General features: G+C 48.0%; 1 protein-coding gene across 4 annotated transcripts in view; it reads left to right on the top strand.

The window, feature by feature from the left end:
* Positions 1-2,885: 2,885 nt before the first annotated feature.
* The window catches only part of Ralgps1 (Ral GEF with PH domain and SH3 binding motif 1), a 237,172-nt gene continuing 217,899 nt past the window's right edge, over positions 2,886-22,158 (top strand). For all 4 annotated transcript variants that reach the window (XM_052182232.1, XM_052182231.1, XM_052182229.1 and 1 more), the window contains exon 1: positions 2,886-3,074. The gene's annotated coding sequence lies outside the window, so the exon portion shown is untranslated. The remainder of the gene's footprint in view (positions 3,075-22,158) is intronic.

Below are 22,158 nucleotides of genomic sequence, written 5' to 3'. Positions count from 1 at the left end.
AACTCTAGCAGCCATCAAAGAAAGCAGGCATGGCACTGAGCGCAGCGTGGAGGAAGTGCTTTTGTGGAGGGCTTCTGTAGCATCCTGCAGCTTAGAGACACTGCCAGTTCTCTTATGAGAACTCATTACTTATATTACTGCAACAAGTCACTGATAAAACAGTTTAGGAAAGGAAGGATTTGTTTGGATTCACAGTTTAAAGGCTCAGTCTGTCATGGAGGGGAAGGCCTGTGGCAGGAGCAGGAGGCAGCTGGTCACATTGCATCCCAGTCAAAAATCAGAGGGACAGTTTCCGCGGAGCTGTCAGCCTCCATTGCCTGTTTCCATTAGTCTGGAGCCCAGGCTAGTGAGTCGCCCACACTCAGGATGGGTCTTCCCACCTCAGTAAACACAGTCTAGGAACTCTTTCACCGGCATGCCGAGAACTTTCTTTCTGTTTCTAAATCTGCCAAGTTGACAATCAAAATTAACCTCCTTAATGTCATTAGCACGTGCATATTGCAAACGCTGGGCTTGATGCCTATGTGCGCCAAAAGTCACAGGCACACTAATGGTCGGTAGCCACGGCGCACTGAGCTCCTGAGAGGTCCCAGCCCTCCTCCATGCATTGTCTCACTCTTCCAACAGCCTGTGTTGGAAGAGAGGATTATTTTAAAGTTTTTTTTAAAATGGCTTTTCAACACAGTGTTTCTTGGGCTGGAGAAATGACTCAGTCATCAAAGTCTAGGCTCACAACCAAAAATATAAGACAGAATTTCTCTGTATAGTCCTGGGCATCTTAGAACTCATTCTATAGACCAGACTGGCCTTGAACTTAGAGATCTACTTGCCTCTGTCTCCAAGTGCTGGGGTTAAAGGCATGCACTGCTGCCACCACCTCGCAAGATTTTCATTCTTTTAAAAATATTTAAAAATTCTGTTAAAAACTGTGTGTGCTTGTGCATGCACGTGTGTGTGTCTGGGTATGTGCACATGAATTCAGGTTCCTGAAGAGGTGGCTACAGAGGTGACAGATCAACCTGAAGCTGAAATTATAGGCAGTTGTGAGACACCTGATATAGGTGCTAGGAACTGAACCTGGGTCCTCTACCAGATTACTATGTACTTCTAAACTGTCTCTCCAGCCTCCTCAGCATTCATCTGCCATAAAGAAACTGAGGCATGCAAAAGTAACTTGCATGTGTGCACACAGCTAGCTGCTGGTACAGCCAGGCCTTGGACTCAGGCAGCAAGTTCCTCTAAGCCTCATAATAATTTATATTTAGAAGAATAACTATAGTACTTGTTTTTATTTTGTGTGCAGTATGTATATGTGCAGGTTATTCACACACATGCAGAGGTCAGAGGAGCATGTCCAGTGTCCTGTTGTGTGATGTGTGTGTGTGCAGGTAATGCACATGCATGCAGAGACCAGAGGAAGATGTCCAGTATCCTGCTTTACACTTTCCATCTTATCCCCTTGAGACAGGGTCTGTCACTGAATCTGCCAGCCAGCAAGTCACAGCAGTCTCCTGTTTTGGTCCCCCAAAACCTAACCATTAGGGTTACAGGTACCTCTACAAGCACGCCCATCTTTTTATGTGTTTTCTGAGCACTTGACTTTACCCTTGACCACCAAACACTCTTACCTTTAGAGCCATCTCCCCAAGCTTCCTCAAGCTTGTGCACATCTCTAGATTCAGAATCTTCCAAAAGAACCCACACACTATGCATCTCTTGTTTTATCTAAGGGAGACAGTTAAGACTATCCTTCGGTTATCACTGTGTTCATGCAAAAGAGCAGACCTTTGCCTTAGAGATCCCCTGTTCCCTCGCCTCACACTTAAAGTGGTTTAATTTCTGCTGACTCTATTGTTTCCCCCTCCTTCTTCTTTTAACTAGTGCAGCATTTAAATCTTTCCATAAGCTTACACCACAGCAGCACAAATTACAACGTTATCAAAACGATGATCTTGTTTACATGTCCAAGAAGCATCCTACCTCCTTTCTCTTGTAGGCATAACAGAATTTTGCCGTGGTTCAGACTTTAGGCCTTCACAGCCACCCCTGGCTTCCACGGTCTTTGTAGCTTACTATCCTTGCTTTGAAGCCAGATGATTTAAGCTCTGCTCACTGCATTTGCCTGGCCCAGCCATAAAAGGTTCTGGGTGCAGAGAGACAGTTTCCAGGCCCATCTTCCCTGCTTTGAATGCTATGGTCTTGGGTAAGACCCTCTTTAGGCCTAACTTTTATCTGGTTTTTTTTTTTTTTTTTTTGATTTGGTTTTTTTGAGACAGGGTTTCTCTGTATAGCCCTGGTTGTCCTGGAACTCACTCTGTAGACCAGGCTGGCCTCGAACTCAGAAATCCGCCTGCCTCTGCCTCCCAGAGTGCTGGGATTACAGGTGTGCGCCACCACCGCCCGGCTTTATCTGTTGTGAAAAGCATGATCAGTCCCGAGGCCCTCAAAGTGTGTTACTGGATTGTGATTGTCAATTTGACAGATTTAGAAACACATAAAGAAACCTCTGGATATGTTTGTGAAGAATGGGGACTAAGGTGATGTTGTCTTGCTCACAAAGCCATTTTTTTATTGAAAACGATAAACTCTAGATAGGAATTTGAGAGGACACTGGGTGAGGCCTGGAAGGATGTTTGGAGACAGTCTATTTCTAGGCAGGGGGTGGGCGTGGCGGGCGGCTGAGCCGGATGAGAGCAGCGGAGCATCCTTGCAAGCATCTGCAGGACCGAAGCGCAGGCCGTGGCCGGTGGGGGACCGCTGCTGCAGCGGCTGCGCACTGGTGCAACCAGCCGGTTCATTTGCGTGTCTCCGCCCCTACAGCAAGCTGGTTGGAGAATCCTGGTACTGTGCCGCGCGCCGATTGGTTGCTCTGGCCGCCGCTCAGGCCCAAGAGTGGACGGTTCCTACTGCGGCTGGGCACCGGCTGGGCTCCTGCGTCGGCCCAGCGTTTCAAGCTTGCTCCCGACCCGGGTCTCGGAACGAAGGTGCCGCTGCCGCTGGGCCTCTTGCAGGGCCATGAAGAAGCGGCGGCAGCCACTGCGGCTCTCGTCAAGGTGACCAGCCCGACTGCAGCGGTGAGAGAGGCGGTGAGGGGAGCGGCTGGTGGGGCGGGGCCCTGGGCGCGGGCCGCTGCAGGTGCGGGGGGGGGGGGGGGGGGCGGGGCGGGATCCCCGGCCTGAGGGGGCGGGGCGGGGCTTCAGCCCGAGGGTGGGACCTTGGCTGGGTGGGTGGGCGGCGGGACCTTGGCCCGCTCGGGTCCCAGGGGCGCGAATGACAGCGTGTGGTGGGGGGGGGGGGGAGATGGCGGCGGGGGAGAAGGGCGCAGGTGCGGGAGGCGGGTCCCGCGTGAGGGACTGGGGGCGAGGCCTTGGCGTGGAGGCGGAGTCTGGGCGCGAGGCTTGGGGTCTGGCGGGGGCTCAGGTCTTAGGGACCAGAAAGGGAACCTGCAAGTAGGTTAGCAGCGGGGAAGGAGCTCAGGTGTGAGGGGCGGGGCCTGGGGTAGCAATGGGAGGGACTGCAAGGAGAGTCTCGGGAAAAGCACAGGTGCAGCGGGCGGGGCTGGGGATTTCCTGTAGGGGGGGGGCAAGGGAGGGGGAAGGGAGGAGGCGTGGGGGGGAGGGAAGGAGGCGCGGGGGCGGGGCTCAGGATCATTGGCAGGTCCAGAAGCAGGGCTGCAGGTGAGGAGTAGCCTGAGGGTAAGTGGGACCCGTACGGGAGAAGGGAGAAGCTGTCCTCTGTCTTTGGGCTTTGGGTTTTCTGCGGACTCTGGAGACAACCATGGTTGCCTCTTGGAGGGGTGGGCCAGGGCAGCCTGTGTCTTTGCCGAGTGGCACAAAGATTGCAGCTGCCCTCATTAATAGGCCGACTGCTTTCCTGTGCCAAAATGAGCCCTAAGTGGGGCGCACTGCTTTTTGTTGTTTTGGGTTTGATTTCTTTTCTTTTCTTTTTTTTTTTTTTTTACTCCCCTGTTGCTGTTGAAGGAGCTTGGCTGGATTTCGGGGTGGTTGTATTTCATTGGCTGATCGGCTGTTGGAAAATGTGTGCTCTTCAAGAGTAGTCAGTCGTTGGTGCGATGTTGGAAGGGTTCTGGATTATTGACTCCTGGTAGCAGATGCTCACACAGATCTTCACAGTGCTGGTCTCAAAAATATAGAAACGGCAGTGTGGTGAGGGTGAAGAGGTGGGATGACAGCAAGAACTCAGCATTTTAGAGCTGGGACAGGCACCTGGGAGTTAGTTATTTTTGCGTTTTGAGTGTTTTGTTTGGCAAAGTGACCATCCCTGGTGCCTAATTGTGATCTTCTGGGGTCAGAGAACAATACTTGTCAAGAGGTGAGTTAAGGTCTCTTTCCTGAGAGTTTGAATTAGGTTTGTGTTGGGGAACTCCCTCCTCCAAACTAGAGGTGGTTTAGAGTATGGTACTCCCTGTGAAGCCTTGGCAGGAATGCAGCCTGGGGAGCCAGGATCAATGGAAAGTGAAGCGTGTTTAGTTGTTGGCTGACCTTTAGACCCCAGGTCCAGTGTGGACTCTTACCTGATGGAGTAGGCCTAAAAAAGAGCCCTCTGGAATGCTCCCACTGCCAACTTGATTCTGCCACAGTTCAGAAAGAAGACTTTAGGATGAAGAGCACAACAGACCTTCATTAGTTGTTTATGGAGACAGAAGAGAGATATATGATAGGGTCCCTGTGCTCCAGAAGTACCCTTTATCTATGTGTGACCTTTGAGTACCTTGTGTTTCCTCACTAGTGCTTGGCCAATCTGACCCGACATACTTTCACCCTGTGTTATATGGACCGAAGACATGGTGCAGAAATGTCTCTGCTTGCATTTGCCTTCATTGTAGAAGCCTGGGACTTTGGGGGACCAAATACCACGATGCTGGCTTCCATTGCTACTATTGGCATTGGTGATGCAGTGGTGTCATGGAGATGTCTCAGGGACAGGCTCTTCTTGGGGGAGCACTATGTGGCAGGTTAGGTGTACAAGCCATGTGTGAGTCGTTCCACCCTGTCCTAGCAGAGGCTATGAGTCGCTCACGGACTCTTCTCCTGTCCTTGTGTCAAAATGAAGCCCAAGCCTGCATATCAGAAAATTAGATGGTTAATTTTTCTCTTCTTAAAAATATTTTTGGCCAGGCGGTGGTGGCACACACCTGTAATCCCAGCACTCTGGAAGGCAAAGGCAGGCGAATTTCTGAGTTTGAGGCCAGCCTGATCTACAGAGTGAGTTCCAGGACAGCCAGGGCTATACAGAGAAACCCTGTCTCAGAAAACCAAAAAAAAATTTTTTTATTACAGTTATATTTTTGTGCATGTAACTGTGCATGTGGGGCTCAGCGGATAACTTGGGGTGTCTGCTCTGCTTCTACCATATGGGTCCCAGGTGTCAGGCTTGGCGGTAGGCACCTGTATAACCTCAGAGTCCTTTTACTTGCCCCATAATTGGCTTCATTTTTTTCATAATTGGTTTTTTAAAAAAAGATTTATTTATTTCATTTATATGAGCACACTGTAGCTGTCTTCAGACATACCAGAAGAGGGCATCAGCTCCCATTACAGATGGTTGTGAACCACCATATGGTTGCTGGGGATTGAACTCAGGACCTCTGGAAGAGCAGCAGGTGCTCCTAACCACTGAGCCATCTCTTCAGCCCCTATAATTGCCCTTTTAATGTGTTATTAGGGCAACTTCATTCAGAGCTGAGAGGAAAACTGTTGTGATCTATGCCCTAACCTGTTCCTCACAGCTCTGACTCAGTAGGCAGCTGGATTGGCTTGAAGCCTCCCGCTGTTCCTTCTCCTGTGTGACCTAACACCAGCTTTTTACTTTCTCAGAGATTTGATTTCCTTAGCTGTAAAAGTTAAGAAAAAGCCTGACTTACCTTGTAAACTTGTTGTGAAGAATCAACAAGCTGTTTGAAGGAACTGCAGTTATATGGCATCCTTTATTCCCTGCCGCGGCCCCTGGCTGCCCAGCTTCTAGCACTGAGTACTCAGAGCAGCGTGTGGCACAAGAGGATGAGGACTAGGAAGTCTGAGGCCTCTGTATCTTATATAACGTCAAACAAGTCTCTTTCCCTCTCCAGAGCTACATTTTCATAGCTGAGAGGAAGAATGCTGGACAGTGTGCTAGCTCTGGTTTCCAATTGACAAGCTGGAAATCTTAACATTTTCTCAGAAAAGCAGGAAGGTGGAAGTCAGTGACCCATGACTTACTTTTTAAAAAAATTATCTGTTTAGGGGCTGAACAGGTGGCAGAGTGGTTAGGACATTTCCTCCAGAGGACCCAAGTTCAGTTCCCAGCCCTCACATCACAGCTCACAATAGTCTGTTTCAGAAAATAAAACAGAGCAGTATTGCTCTTGTTGGGTGCCTGGAGGGGAGTTACCAAATCTTTGCTGAAGAAGCAGATGAAGGACATTCTTTAGGAAGCCAGTCTGGCTGACTGTCTCTCCTGCTTGCAATTCTGCTGTGCCTTCAGCATGTGTTTTGTCTGTTGCACAAGACTGTCATGGCCAGATGTGACGGTGGACATCTTTAATTCCAGCATTCAGGAGGCAGAGGCAGATCTCTGTGCTTTTAAGGCCATAATTAGACCTGGTCTTGAACAACAACAACAACAACAACAAATTGCAATGCTATAGTGGAATTTATGAGCTTCAACATGAAAGGCAAAAACTGTGAAACAGGAAGAATTAAGTTGGGGTGAGGGATGGAAGGGCAGAGTGAGAGAATACAGAGAGGAATAACTGACAAAGTCATGGAAGCCTACTACTGTGCACGCGCGCGCGCGCACACACACACACACACACACACACACACATATGCACAGAGCTAAAATACGGTTACTCTATAACAGGGTACAAATACTCCAATGGATGTTGCAGACTAACAAAGAGTTCAGTTCCAGGACTCTGTTATCTCTTTTAGTCAGTGAGATTCCTTATACCCTCAAACATTATAGGCTCTTGCCAATGCTATTGGCTGCTCTTCAGAACTTGAAGTTAAGACCCCATTGCTGAAGAGGCCACATAATTGAATCATAGTCCACAGAGAAACTGAGCTGGAAACTTTATTCCCACTGTCCAGTTTCATAGGGATTGGACACTCACCCGAAGAGGAAAGTGATCATTGATCTTATCAACTATGAACCCTATGAACTATAGTGCCTAGCCTGGCAAGATACACCCACTGGTGCACTGATGTTCTGAATGTCATGGTAGTAACTAATCCTTTTCAGATTGGATTTAAGACCCACTTTCACATGATGACCAACACCTGGAACCATTATGGGCCAAGAACCTGTGACTAGATAGGTCATATGCCCCAGGTAAGAACTCCTAATACCTATCATTATACCTGTAGAGAAGAGCGTCCTTAGCCTTCATCAGAGAAGTTGCTTCTTACATTAGGTGACAGCAGAGAGAGTCACACTTGTTAAGGTGCAGAGACTAAGAGGCAGTGGAATGCTCAGCCCTAAATGGGACTTCTATCTGTATCACATTTCTTCCCTTAGGCTCGAGGATCGCTAAAACGTAAGAGGGGATGGAAAGCCTGTAAGAGCCGTAGGTGGGGGCTGACTATGAGGAAATTGTTTTCCAGACACATCAGGGCACTGCACATAGGAATTCATAGCAGTTGTGTCAGTATGCACAAGACCAGTGCAAGCCTAAGCCAGACCAAATTCCAGCATAGAAAGGAGTGGTAGGGTCCCACTTCTGGCTCAGGAGTCATTTGCAATCGGTACTTGCTGGAAGAGGTGAGAGTCAGTTTTCTTTCCAAGTAGTCTTTGGTATGTTTTCCATGCTCCAATACAATCCCTCACATCCAAGAATATATGAACAACGCAAGCTGGACTTGATGGATTTAAAGCAAGAAGAGGGAGGACATGGAGTGAGGTGGGTAGGGAAGGGGTGGGTCTGGGAGGAGTTGGAGTGAATATGATGCCAACGCATTGTGTGAAATTCTCAGTGAGCTTCTTAGAAAGAGAGAAAACAAGACTGCCCTCCAGTCCTGTGCAGTCTCAGTGCACACTGCACTCATATGTGTTTGCTCACATGGCTTTCTTATTCACAGTCAGTTCTTTTAAATAGTGCTGTAAAACTTTCAGCTCATAAGCTTAAACAAAAATTACAGGGATTATTTTAAGCAAGGAGGGGTTCAGATGTTAGGATCTGTCGCACTTCAGGCTGGTGGTTCCTAGTCCTCTCCTTGGAGGAGGCTGCTGTGACGGGTTGTGTATTCTCTATTCTTTCTCTTGCAGCAATCAGTTCATACCACCTGCCCCCTTTGTGTATCCATTGACTCTATGTAGTCTGGAAAAGTTTCTAACTGTGGGGACTGCTTCAGCTGGTATATAGAATTCCTCTGATACTGTAAGCACTGGTTTCTGTTCCCTACCCCCATGGTGTTTACTCATTCCTGCCTAGTAGTCATTGTTTAGAAGACTAACAAGATGTCCCCTTTTCTTCTCTAGGGATGAAATGGCTTTGGTTCCAGTGTACAATAGGTTAAAGGGCAGTGCTTGTACTTGGGTGTGAGACAGAGAACTGAAAGAGAAAGGAAAGGGGGTTTGCATGTGGGAATTGAAAACTGATTTTCTGTTTAGCCTGTGATTTGGGTCTAGCTGTGGCACTTACTGGCTGTATGACATGGGGTAGTTTACTTACTGGTTCTGGGTGATGATAATCAGATCTGTCTTGAGTTTTGTGAGAGAAGACATTATGCTTGCAAAGCATGCACAGTGGCAGGCTGTGTGGATGCCTGGAGCAGGTGAGCTGCTATGGCTCAGAGCCCCAAGTGGACCCCAGGCCTTGGCAGTGGATGCTCACTGGGCAGTTGAAGGTGAGCATGGAGACATCGTGTGCAGGCACAGAGACATATGGCCTTAACATGTTCACGGGTTGTGTGGAGAGAGATACTCCAGTCAGTAGTTACAGAGCTAAGTGGTGGGCCCAGCAGTAGGGGTGATCAGGGAACAATGACTTCCCTGGGTGACTTGGGAGGAGTCTCCCCAGCCTCCATTTTCCTCCTTTTTGTTTTTTTCGAAACAGGGTTTCTCTGTATAACCCTAGCTATCCTGGAACTCACTCTGTAAAACAGGCTGCCTCAAACTCAAGAGATGAGCGTGCCTCTGCCTCCAGAGTGCTGGGATTAAAGGTGTTTGCCACCACTACTTCATATTTCCTCCTTTGTGAAAGCTACTCAGTTCTTTACTGTCATCATGTGCATACTGTGACCCATGTATTGAGTTATTGAATGTGTGGCATTGTACCTGTGTTTCTTAGTGTTCAGAGAAAGTCTGCGTGCTGTGAGTCCCAGGCTCTGCCAGAATAGGCTTCTTGTGCCATGGTGTTGCGAGACCTGTTTTCAGATGAGCCATGTGTCCCAAATGTGGCTGCCTATGGTTTTTCTCTAAGTCACCCTAGTCTCTAGGCTCTAACCAAATTCCCAAGTGCTCATGGTGGCTTAGTGTGGCTGCAACAGGTATCCTGTGGAGTCTGGAGTGGGCAGAGCTGGGGAAATGTAGGCCTGAAGATGGGCTGGCCATATTGCTGACGTGGGTCTCTGTCCCCGCCATTCCTTCTCAGCCTGCCAGGAGTTGGGCTGGAGGAAGAAGGCCTAGGGAGATGACTAGGTGGCATATAGACGTAAAAAAGATCTATTGATCTGTTTGTCTGTCTGTCTATCTATCTATCTATCTATCTATCTATCTATCTATCTATCTATCTATCTATCTATCTATCTTATCTACCTACCTACCTACCTACCTACCTACCTACCTACCTGCCTATCTGATCTGTGTGTGTCTGAATGAGTTTTTGTACACTATGTATATGTAGTGGACTATAGAATCGAGGGTATCAGGTCCCCTGGATCTGGACTTAGAAGTGATTGTGCACCCTCATGGGGGTGCTTGGAACTGAATTCTGGACCTCTGGAAGAGTAGCAAGTTCTCTTAATGGCTGAGCCGTCTCTCCACCCCAGCTTGTGAACTTTGACATGGACAAGAGAGTGTTGGTTGGATCTGCAGGACTCGCAGGACATACTTCCTTAATTGTTGTTGTGGGCACTCATTAATCTTTCTCCAGGTGGACACTCACTCTCCACTCTGTGGCTCATGCTGTGGGCTACATGTTGTACTGGATAGTAGGCACCTGGGATGATTCAGTCCTGTCCTGCCCATTAGTGCAAATGGAGGATGACTGGAGGTGATTAGCTTCTGCAGAAGCCATGGAATGAAATGGCAGAGCAGATTTAGGCTCTGGAGTAGGCTGACCTGGATTGACATTATAGCTGCCACAGACAGCCTGTGTCACCCACAGCGAGTGTCTTCCTTGCCTTGTAAGATGAGTATTCTGAGTTGGGGCTTTGGAGTGGGGTATAGTGGGGCACTTAGCACAGGACCTGGAAGGAGGCTGTCTGGAGGAGCACCAAGCAGTGCTTCTCTGATTGTTTTCTGGCCTTGGCACAGTGTTAATGGTGCTAATCAGATGTCCCTCAGCCATCCTGAGAATGCTCCTCTCAGGCTTGTGAGCTGGTCTCCCCTCTTGTCTTCCTCTCCTTCAAGGAGGTAGTAAGGCTCAGAATCAGATAAGCACCCTACTTACCTGAGCACTGATGGATTCCCTAAGCTTTTCCCAGGGGCCACCCTATAGGTGGGCTTGTCTCATCTGCATCAGGAGAGCAGAGACCATCCAGACCCAGGTCCTACACTTCTCTGCTCTTTTGCAGAACTTCTGTGCTCATCTGCCCTTTTGTGGAAGTTTATCTCCTGAGCTAGCATCAGAGAGGCTGAGGGTGTGCTTGAGGCAGTGTCTGCCTGCTCTTGAGCTCATGGCTTCTAGGAAATGCCCCTACCTCTGTTTCCTCATTGGTATAGAGATGTGATAGTGCCTCCCTCTGCATGGCCCTGTAAAGTTTCCAAGAGATGACATTAACCAGCACTTGCCAAAGGGCTTGCTCAAGAACAACTGTCTATGTGTGCTAGGATGAGACTCTTTTTTCACTAGAGTAATGATTTCTGGGATGCCTTTTGGGAGCTACCAATGATCACATGTGAAAACTGTGTGACTCATTGTTCAAAGAATGTGTTGAAGCTCAGATGAGCTGGCAATGGGGCTGGCTAGTGCAGCCAGGAAGGTGCAGCCTCTTTCTGCATTGGCTTGGCAGATGCAGGTCTTGATCTGAGGAGGGCGGATGGTACCAGAGAGGGAGAGACACTGTAGGCAGGGCCTGTCCAGGTGCTCCCTGGTCCTGGCCCTTCCTGTTTTATTGTTATATGATTCCAGACTGTGAATCTCTCTCTCTCTCTCTCTCTCTCTCTCTCTCTCTGTGTGTGTGTGTGTGTGTGTGTGTGTGTGTGTGTGTGCATGCCGTGGCCAAGGAGGCCAGAATAGGGCATCAAATCCCCTGGAAATGGAGTTAGAGGCAGTTGTGAGCCTCCATGTGGGTACTGGGAACCGAACCCAGGGCCTCTGGAAGAACAGCCAGTGCTCTTTTTTTTAAATTTAATTTAATTTAATTTTTTTATTTTATTTTATTTTTGTATTGTATTATATTGTATTGTATTGTATTGTATTGTATTGTATTGTATTGTATTGTATTTTGCTAGTGCTCTTAACCACAGAGCTATCTGCAGCCCCAGGCAATCAGAATGAAATTTAGATGCTTGGCCTTGACAGCCACAGGTTTCTTGGAAATGACGTCTTTGGGAAGGGAGGAGCACTAGCAAGCACCTTTATGTCCACATTTCCTGGGTCTCACAATTCTTACCCACTTTTGTGGAGTCTGGTAAGTAGGACCAGGGAGATCATTTTTGAATTACATATTTATGGAAAACAAGTTAATAAATTCAGAAGAACTTATTTTTCTTCTTTGTGCCAATGTTATGTGGAGTTAGTGACTTCCGCTGTTTTAACCATTTCCTTCACTCTGTCTTCTTTGTAACTTTTCCTCTCAATCCTTCACTTCTTCCTTTCCTTTCTTTTTTTCCCCCAAGTATTTATTTGTCCTAGGCTGGCTTTTAGTCAGGCTTGCAGAACTGAAAAATGAACTGGCATAATCCCAGATCTCTGGAGGCAGGGGCAGGCAGATCTTTGAGTTTGAAGCCACCCTGGTCAACAGAGTGAGTTCCCCTATACAGGTGAACCCTATCTCAAATAGATAGATAGATAGATAGATAGATAGATAGATAGATAGATAGATAGAAAGAAAGAAAGAAAAGAAAAGAAAAAAGAAAGCTCTTTAGATAAGCGGCCGTTGTGTGGGTATCTGGCAGTTAAACAATTGAGGAATGAACTCTTGAAGAAATGGACTGGTGTGACTCCATGTTGGTTCAGAGGTCCCTTCCCTCATATACTACTGGAGTACTTCACAGTGCTCAGTTTCTCGGTGGCAGTTATTTCTGCCTTGTGTTGATCGGGCAGGTAGGTGTGATTCACTGAAGACAGTGGAAGCTCAGCTTCATTATTCAGGGCGAGGCTGTTGTGAGACAGTTGGCGTTCTTTTGCTGCTGTAGGTGCCTCTTTCACACCCTAGACACCTTAGAGTAAAATCTGTCCCTTGCCTTGTGGAGTTATGGGCAAGCTGAGGAATTGGAGCTGCACAGACAAAGGTACCTGCTTCAGGTTTGCTTGACTTTGTGTATTTTTAATTTCCTTTCATTGGATTTGGGGAGTTAAGTTCAACTGTGCTAGGACCAGTGACTCCTGACACTGTAGTGAGTAGTAAGAGAAGTCATTAGTGTGTGTGCTTGACGCCTGATGACCAGTTATGATTTAGCTTCTATGGGAAGGTTGATCAGGTGTCTTACTGATTGGCATATGGCCTCCTTGTGACCTCACTTAGCTTTCTTATGTACCTTATCTTTGGGCACCTTTGCACGCAGCATCCATGGCCTCTGTGCTCCTCAGGTAGCCTGTCAGTCTGGAGGAATATGCATCCTCTGTTCCCAGATAGAGGAAGAGACTTTGTCTGGGTTTCATGCTCAGTTGTCCTAATTTCTCAGTCATGTGAGCAAATTCTTTTGAATATAGCAATCTTGTAACAGCCGCCAGGAGGTCATGCATAACTGCTAATAAACCATGTCAGTGGTTATGGGTTTATCTCAGGTGACAGACTCTAAAGCTGAGTCATTGTGACTACAAGGGAGCAGGGCTGAGCCCTGACTAGTTGTGAGGCTCTGCTGACTAGCCTGGTGACAGTGGCTACCTATAAGAAACAATGTTTCTGGTCTCCAGTTTCCATCATGGTTCTGGGCTGTTGAAATGGAGGAACATCTTAGTCTTGGGAGAGCCTTGAACCTAGTTTACCGGCATACCCACTGGTGCTCCTAAGATACAGAGGAGCAGCTTATATTTTGGAAAAACAAATCACCAAATGTGGAGTCAGAATCTACTTTGAGGGGTGTCTATGCATTCTCAGGGAAGCTCAGGATTGGCTGACTGCCAAGGATGAGCTGGAGGGGGTCAGACCACACCTGCAGCTGAAGGCAGAGGGCAGCCTTGCTACTACTCCATTTTCCCTGTCCTGCCAGCCCCATCTGACCATCTGTCTGTCTACTTGGCCTGTCCTTGTTGGGGCTAGTGAGTACCAGTACTATGCTAGCTGCAGTGCAATGAAAACCAGCCCTGTTCTGTCTTGTACAATATTAAATGCCTGAGCATAAAACAGTAACAAATCAGCATGTAAAATATTAACTACAGCCGGCTCAGTGTGGTGACACATGTCTGTCATCAGTACTTAAGAGTTGGAAGCAGGAGGATGCCAGTGTGGCCAGTGTTGAAAACGAGAGAGGGATGAATGCTGGTCCTGGGAAATGGAACTGGTTAGACTGAGCTAGCCACCTCTGCCACGTTATGTCCTAGCTGGTGAAGTTGATTTCTGGACTTACCATCTGTTAGCTAAGCAATGCTTTCTGAGCGGTTGTTTCTCTGCCTTCAGGAGAGCAGCTAGCCTTCTTTCTACTTCTTGGAAGACTGGCTGCCCTTTCTCTTCTTGAGGGTATTTGAGGATATCTTGTGCTCATTACCGGTTTTTAATAATGATGTATAAATCTATGGAGCATGTAACTGGGCTCTATACTGTGTCACTGCCCTGGGGACCCTGTGGTCTTGATAGTCAGGAGACAGTAAATGAAGACAGGACAGTGTTGGAGGAGGCCACACAGTAGAAATGGAAGCTCATAGGACCACATAAAACTTCAGGTCTTAGAGAAAGTCTTTAGCTTTCTGGGTGCAGGAATTGGGTAGGAGGTGCATTTGTGCAACCACACAGAAGTCCGGGTGAGCTGGTATGTTGGTCAGGCCAGTGTATGTGTTGAATATGTCATTGGATGAGAAACTTGGAGGAGGAGTTGGGTACAAGGGGGCTTGAGAGGGCCCAAGGGATCGTGAGCATGCATTTGGTTCTTGTCCTGGGATAGATGGAGGCTAGTGCAAGCCTGTTACTGCAGATCCTGCTGTAGTATAGAGCTGGTGACAAGGAGGAGGCAGAGATCAGGGGATGGTGGATGCTGTTGCCAGAGTCCAGGTGCCAGCTAGTGGGGCCTGATCCTGGCCATGGGTGGCTATTTCATGAAGCTGAGGCAGAAGACCCTTGCACAGTGATGTGGTGAGGAGGGAGGGTGATATTTATCTTTGCCTTTGTTGATAGGAGATGGTGGATGGACCCAGTCACTGAAAAATGGAATTTGGAAGGAATGGCAGGTGGGAGGAAGAAAGTGGTGAACTGGGGTTTGACTGTTTTGAGCCTGGCTAGCCTTCCTGCAGTGAAATCACCCTCATTTGTACAGAATATTCCTGTTCCTTTTAGTGTGTTTGATTGTTTGATATGTGTAGAAAGTGTGCTAGACTTTGTTGATGAAGCATGAATGGCTTACATTGGCTATTGTTTCTCAATGCTGTAACAAAATACCTGAAGAAGAAGGACGAGAAGGAGAGAGGGCTTCTTCTGGCTCACATTTTAAGGGATATGGTCTACCACTGCAGGGAAACCATGATGGTAAGCATGTGAGGCTGTGGTCATGGTGTGACTCGGACAGGTGACTGCTGGCTCGTGTTTATTCAGCCCTAGACTCCAGGCCATCGGACAGTGCTCCAACATTCCTCCTTTGTTAACTGTCTGCAGCAGTCTTCAGAGATTCTGAGTGTGATTCTAAATTCAGTCAAGTGGGTATCGGATACCAGGCAGCAAGCGGATGGAGTTACTATGAGCCATTTTCTCATTTAACTGTTACTCTTTGGGATGCTGCCTTAGGGCTTTATTGCTGTGAAGAGACACCATGACCACAGCAGCTCTTACAAAAGAAAACATTTAACTAGGACTAGCTCACTAATTAGGGCTAAGTCAGAGCTTAGTCCGTTATCAACATGGCAGGAAGCATGATGGCATGCAGGCAGACATGGTACTGGAGATCCTGAGAGTTCTACATCTGGATTCGCAGGAAGAGACTGTGAGCCACTAGAAATGGCTTGAGTTTATGAGACCTCAAAACTCGCCTGCCTATGATGCACTGCCTCCAAGAAAGTCATACCTACGCTAACAAGGCCACACCTCCTACTAGTGCCATTCCTTGTAGGCCGGACATTCCTATTCAAACAGACTTGGGTTACAAGTGTTATAAACATAAGAGAAGTTGGGGGAGGGGGACTTTAGGGGAATTAAGAGGTGATGCACACCTTTAATCCCAATACTCAGGAGGCAGAGACAGGCAGAACTTTGTGAGTTTGAGGCCAGCCTGGTCTATAGAATGGGTTCTAGGACACCCAGGAAGTGCTACATAGAGAAAACCTGTCTTCAAATACCAAAACCAACCCAACCCAACCAGACAAACAAAAAGACTCCACAAAAACAAAGACATGAGATACAAGTTTATTTTTGAGGTGTGAGAAGTTAGAAGGTAGAAGTTTGGCTCAAAGTAGGTAAGGAGCATGCTGGAACAGAGACCAAAGTACTTTCTAAGTCTGAGGCTACCTCATGGCCTAAGATGGCTGCCAGAGCTCTGGGTCTTTCCATCTAAGTCTTTCCATCCAACCTAAGACCTTTGAGGCCAACCTGGGCTACAGTGCGAGACTCTATCTCAAAAGAAGCAAGCCAGCAAACAAAGAACAGTTAGGTAGAAAAGGCAGAAAAGTAACACTGGACAGATGCACCAAGAAGATTCAGCCGCTAAGGACGTTTGTTTAGCCATCTCATCGTCTGCCTTCCTGTCTTTTTGAGGAAGTCAGAGGTCCTCTGAAAGATGAGAGAAGGCGGGAAGAGAGACGTGCTGACCAGAGGGCATTAGGAAGTAACTCACACAAGCCGGCTTCAGAAGTGGGAAGAGCCCATGAGGGCTGAGCACCCTGGACCAGGAGGAAGGAAGTGGAGATGTTTGGGCAAGAAGGGCCAGTGTGTGTCCTCTGGAGTACTTAAGTTGGAAACTGTGACGGGTGTGGTTAGGAGGAATCCTCAGGTTAAACAGAGAAAGACTCCATCTGCAGATCACAAGCCTCCGTGTGAACCAGACAAGACAGCAAAGATGTCCCAGCAACTAACATCTTGGTGAAATTTCAATTTTAAAGGAAGACATAATATGAGCCTTGCCTAAGAACCCTTCAGAGAAAGACTACCTTGTTGACAGAGTTCATGCAGAGTGGGCCTGCCTGGGGCCGGGGCAGCACTGCATCTAGTTGCGGGGAAGGAGCAGTGGCCGGAGGAGTGTTCAGGCCCCGTCCAAGTCCGGTTGACGTCTCATTGTAAGAGGTGCCCGTTCCAGGCAGTCCAGCACCCACCTTTTATGCGTAGCTTTTGCTACATTCATACTAAACACTGTTCCTGGGGGGAAAATATGATAGAAGACATGCTCAGCAGTTGGGAGGTGACTCAGACCCAGAGTCATGTGCATGACAGTGGGAAAGGACCAGCAGAGTGGAGCCATTCCAGGATGGTGATTGTAAAAGAGAACCTGAAATAATTATTGAAAGAAGACAGAGTATGAAGTCATAACAGTTAAGGCAGGAGCAGAATCCAGCTCAAAGCAAAACTCCTGCATATGAATGCTCTCCAAAGAGCTGAGGTTTGGCAGCCATCTCCAGTCCTCCAGTGTGTCTGGATATGTACCGTCTGGCTTGCATGGTGCTGTGCAGGTGTGCTGCCCACCAGAGCTGCTTTCAGGGATACTGTCTCATACTCTGTGGAGCAGTTTGCTGGGCACCTTTGTTCGAGTCTTTGGAAAACAGCGATGTTGAAACAGTTGACTCTTGAGTTATCATGTGACCTAGGCCATTCCATTCTAAGGTGTTTAGCCAAGAGACGGATGCCCAGACAAAAACCTTTACCTGATGTTCATAGCTGCATTGTAATAGAACCTACAGCCCCAGAAATTCCTATGGGCTGATGAATGGCTAGAAGGATGGCCGGGTGGACCGCTTGAGCTGCAGAGAGCAGACTGTTAGATTCTATTTGTGTGAAGCATCCAGAGGAGATAGAGCCTTAGACACAGAAGGTGGGTCAGTGACTGGAGGGCTGGTGAGGGGTGGTGGGCGGTAACTAGTGTCTGTGGAGAGGGATTGAGTTCAGTGGTAAGAGTGCTCTGGAGTTAGCAAGAGGTGATGAGCAAGCCCTTGTGGAGCATGTGAGAACCACTCAATTGCACAATTGTAAAGAGTGAGTTTGGGCTCCATAAATTCTGTTTTAAAGTCTTTATTATATAATAGTTGTATAAAAAGCTAAAAAAAAAAAAAAACAAACCCATATACACACACCAGGGTGACCTCCGTCCTGCTCCCCTTTTTGTGTTCACCTTACAGTTGGGTTGACCTGTCTGTCCTTCCACACAGTGCTTTCGCGTCCTCTCCTTGGGTTTTATTAAGAAATGATATTTAGGCAGAAGTGGCAACAATGCTATACTTTACTCTGACTCACCTCAGGTCTGTAAGTTTGAGGGCCCTGTCACTGTCACTGTTCCCTTCTCTAAAGGGACTGTGCTTACCCTGTGAATGCCTCTTTATCAGAGTAGCTACCCTGAGGGAGAAATGGCGGCACCACTACGGAGCAGCATATCGCTGTCCCCGCTAATGGGAATGTGATCGCGCTGGCATAGCCACCAGGAAAAGCCAGAAACAGCCCCCATCCCCACTTGGCACCAAGCCAGCCCCGAGAGTGGCACACAGAACGGCAGGCAGGCAGGCACATCCCAGAAGCCTCCTCTGCAGTGCTGGCAGCAGCACTGACATTAATTGCCCAAATGGGAAGCCAGGTCAGAGCCTGTCAGTCATAGGATGGACAGATATCCTATTAGGATCCTGTAGAGTAGTGACCCTGGACAGAGTACCAGTTCAGCTGGGAAATCTGGGTGACTCACAGTGTTCATTCCCACGCAGATACCCCTTGTATAGATTAGGAGAGACAAGGTGAATCCATACTAACAAAACCCACAGTAGTGGGTTCCCTGTATAGGCGAGTCATGATGGAAGGGTCCCACGGGCATGTGGGGGCTGGAGACCTCCACACAGGTACTGATTGGAAGTGGGAATTCCTTTAGTTATTATGTACGCTTCTGCATACATTGTACTTGTACTTCTGTGAAGAAGTTTATATAAACATTAAAAAATTGCTTTTATTATTAAAGTACTTCAGAAATAAGTAAAATACAATTATTCTTAACATACTCATAACTTTATCTCTATAATCTTATATTTGTAATCATTTTATATTGTATGTAAAGTGTACTTTAGATGTACGTTTACAAATAAATTTACTTATGTTAAAAGTACTTTTAAAAAATATGAACTGGCTGTAGCAGATGAGAAAGAAGTTAGGTGCACCAAGGCTAGAGTCATAACAGAAGGGGCTCTCTGCCTGTGCTGTGTGGGAAGTGGCTGCTGTGGGAAGTGGCCAGTGGGTAAGTGGGGTTATGGAAGGGTCTGTGATGCTCCATCAGGGTGGGTATCCTTAGTATGCTAGCATGCATGACTGTGGGACAGGAGAGTAGTGGGAAGCTAGGGAGAAGTTGGCAGCTGGACTTGTGGTTTCCATGGAGCAGTCAGTCAGTGAGCTGAGGACACAGACTTCATAGATCTAGGAGAGAAGGGAATGCCAAGGCTAGAGAAAGTGGTTTAGATGAGGGGCTGTGAGCCCTGTCAGCTGACTGGAGGTAAAAGGGCCTCATGTTCCTAGCCTGCTGAGAAAAGAGAACAGCATCCATCAAAGACAGCAATAGCAGATATCAATCCATGGGTGAGGCATGTCTAAGAACAGGTTGAAGCTGGACCTCATAGTGTTACAATTGATTTGTTCTGAGTTGTATGGGCTTAGAAAAGAAAGTTACAACCCAGTGGAACACTAGCGTTTCATGGCAATGTTCTGTAAGGAGATTAGATGAGGTATCATGGCTGTACTGGTGTTCTTTAAGTCATACCAAACAGGTGCTCTCTTGTTCACATGAACCAGCAGGGCTGCAGTTAGTGAGACAACCTCCCAAATGGGCCTGGGAGGCTGAGGGAGCACCCACCAGGCATCCGTGATAAGCTCATGCATAGTGGGGCTGAATGTTTCCTGTGTGTGGGGTTCTTGCAAGGGTTACTGTTACGGCTTGGCGTGGGGCTGCCCAAGACGGGGCTTGTGGGAGCCTTGGTTTTGCTTTCTTTCTAGCTCTGCCTCCTAGTCCTAATGTGATGGTCCCTTGGTGACATTCTGCCTTCACTTTATTTGGACTGAAGAACTATGGGCCAAATATTTTCTTTTTGTAAATCTGTCATCTCTGGTGTTGTCTTATGGTAACAGAGTGTGATTGGTACAGGCCCCTCCAACCCAGATCAAGCTGTGGTGGGGTTTCTTTTCCGGGGTTCTCCGGTTGAGAGTTTTCCCACCTGTCTCTGTTCCCTCCTGGTGCACACTTGTGGCCACTCTGACAGCTGTTGCTCTTGTTCCTGTTGCTGTCCCCTCAGACTCTGGTCTTCACACTCTGTCGGATGTGTGCACTGATCACAGAGCAGTTCGTATTGTCCAGGTCAGCTCCTTTCTTCACCCTGAGCTGTCTCTGCCATAAGCCCCTGGCCAGAGCTCAGATCTCCGTATGAGTTTCAGGTGGCTCTAGAGTGATGGGGTGGAGGATGAGCAGGTGTGACTGTTGCATCACCCACAGCCCTAGCCTAAGAGCTTTAGTTACCCACAGCTGCCTCTGAACAAACTCTCTGCATGTTCCCACATTTGACTGAGGGCTGTAGGGCAGTGGATGGAGTTTGGCTCAGACACAGGAGCAATGGAGTGCCTAGAAATGGGAGGAGCCATGTGGGAACAGTATGGTCCACCCATTTTCTCACATCCTCTTTTTTTTTTAAACTTCTTATTGGTTCTTGTAAATTTCACATCAAGTACTGCAATCCCACTCATCTCCCTGTCCCTTCGGACCTGCCCTCCTCCCTTGCAATCTCCTCTCCAAAAGAAAAATATCTTGTTGTGAAAGCTATAGTATATCCCACAGTACACCCTTTTGTCCATACTTCTTTGCTTGCAAATGTCAATTGCAGTGAATCTTTGATCTGGTTTGAAGCCTCTAGCTTCTGCTATACTATCAATACTAGAACCTCAGTGGGACTCCTTTTGGCTATCCTGTTCCTGCCCTGGGTCATAAAGCCTATAGCTTTGGATCTGTAGGACCGGCTTCTTTACACATTCCAGTGGTTTATTGGTGGGGTACATGTGGGGTGGGCCAACTCAAAGCCCTGGATCTGGACCTGGGAGGTATCTGGGCTGGTCAGCTCTCCTGCACCCACACCACCCGAGCAAGCTCTTCAGCCCTGCCCTGAGTAGACCACCCAGTGTTGCGGCAAGCAAGGGTGGGGGGCTACAGCTCTCCTGCTCTCATGCCTTTAGGGTTTGGCTCGTGGACACCCATGCTTTCATAGCAGGCTCTATTGTGCTGCCCAGACAAGGTTCAGGGCCTGCTTTCCTGAGTGCTACAGCAGGTGAGGGTCAGGGCCAGCTCTCCTGCTCTGATGACCTAGAAGCCAGCTCACCTACCTGCAATAGGTGACAAGGGGCAAGGAAGGGCATCTCTCTCTTATCCATGCCGTGGGAGATGGCCAACTTTCCCATACTTGTACTCTTGGGACCAGGTCACCTGCAACTCCTGGAACCAGGGCCAGCTCCACTGTGCTTCCTGGGGTGATGTGTGGGGGTGGGGATTGCTCTCCTGAGTACTATAGCTGGCTAGGGGCGGGGTCAGCTTTCCTGCTCTCAGGCCCTTAGGGCCAGCTTTCCTGTGATGTCCAGGTGAGGGGTGGAGCCAGTTCTGCACAACTCTCAGCCACCAACATGGTCCTGGGAGGCAGCCCAGACCAGGGATGTCTGCCTAGCCTTTGGTGGTATCAGACCCTTGCTGCTGCAGGGCCATGGACCCAGACATGGTCCTCAGTGGCAGCACAGGCCAGGACCTCAGCATAGTCTTAGGTGGCATCACTGACTACTCATGTCAGGCTGTTCCTCACTACCCTTGAGTTTGCCTCTCTTCATTGTACACATATCTTCTGCTTCTCTTCCTCTTCCATTTCTCCACCATCTTCTTGCTTCTCTTATTGGCACCTTCGGTCTCTGGGTGTCTGGGATCATCTCAGGAGTGGTCTCAGAAATGCTATGCCCTTCCCACACAGTGTGGCACCATGCACCGGGCAGGGGTTGTTTTGGGTGTGGTCTGCTTGCCCAGGCCTACACAGTGTCTGACTGGTAGTCATCTCAGGCTTGCTCCTTGTCTGGGCCCCGTGGTGCAGACTGGTAGTTATTTTGCCCCCCTCACCCTCAGGCCACATGGCCTGGGCTGGGGTCAGCTCATCTCAGGCTCACTTTCCCTGGCTTCATCTCTTCTTTTAGATGAAGAGGCTTCATCTCTTCTTTAGGCCCCAGCTATGTTTATAAACACATTTCAAAAGAAGAAATGACAGAAAGGTGTAGTTACCTATCTAGAATGTCCCTTAATTTAAAATTTTCTTAATAAAAAATAGGCTTCCTGTTTTAATTAAGAAGGTAATGCACAGCCAAACACAATAGACTAGCTAAACAAAAGTCCCCGCACAGGGTACAAAACATGCTGTTAGCCATGGCTGCTAACCCCATTTTTAAAATTCTTTTTGTGATAATACTAACTTGTAGTTTCAGCCATTGTTGCATAGGGGAT

Source organism: Apodemus sylvaticus, chromosome 5, assembly GCF_947179515.1.
Source record: "Apodemus sylvaticus chromosome 5, mApoSyl1.1, whole genome shotgun sequence".
NCBI lineage: Eukaryota > Metazoa > Chordata > Mammalia > Rodentia > Muridae > Apodemus > Apodemus sylvaticus.
The sequence above is the reverse complement of the archived record's forward strand: the minus strand, read 5'-3'. Positions and strand labels throughout refer to the sequence as shown.